The sequence below is a fragment of the Portunus trituberculatus genome, chromosome 43, assembly GCF_017591435.1.
Source record: "Portunus trituberculatus isolate SZX2019 chromosome 43, ASM1759143v1, whole genome shotgun sequence".
NCBI lineage: Eukaryota > Metazoa > Arthropoda > Malacostraca > Decapoda > Portunidae > Portunus > Portunus trituberculatus.
Window position 1 is genome coordinate 440,580 of NC_059297.1, and position 386 is coordinate 440,965.

Here is a 386-nt window from a genome sequence, read left to right on the forward strand (position 1 = left end):
ACGATGGCTGAAATTTGGCATCGGGGACGAAAAAACACTATCTAGGCATCAATCGTGCGTGACCGGGGTTTTCGAGGGTCATCGGGCAACATACGGCGCGCGGGCGTTGCGGGGGATGTCCGGGGATCGGGACAAAAATTTTGAACCTGTTCAAAATTTTCAGCCGACTGGCCGACAAATGTCAAACAGCGTAGCTATCGGGGAATATCGGGGCGAAATGGGCGACAGGAGCGAATAGTACGGGGCTATCGTTGCACCATCGCCCCCTTGCGGGCCGCGAGGGGCGGCAGGGGCGGCGGGAACTGTGATGACGTATGTAGAGGGCAGCACCGGCGCTCCCGCCAACCGTCACAGGCGACATGTTCACGCCAGTCGGCTCTCTCACC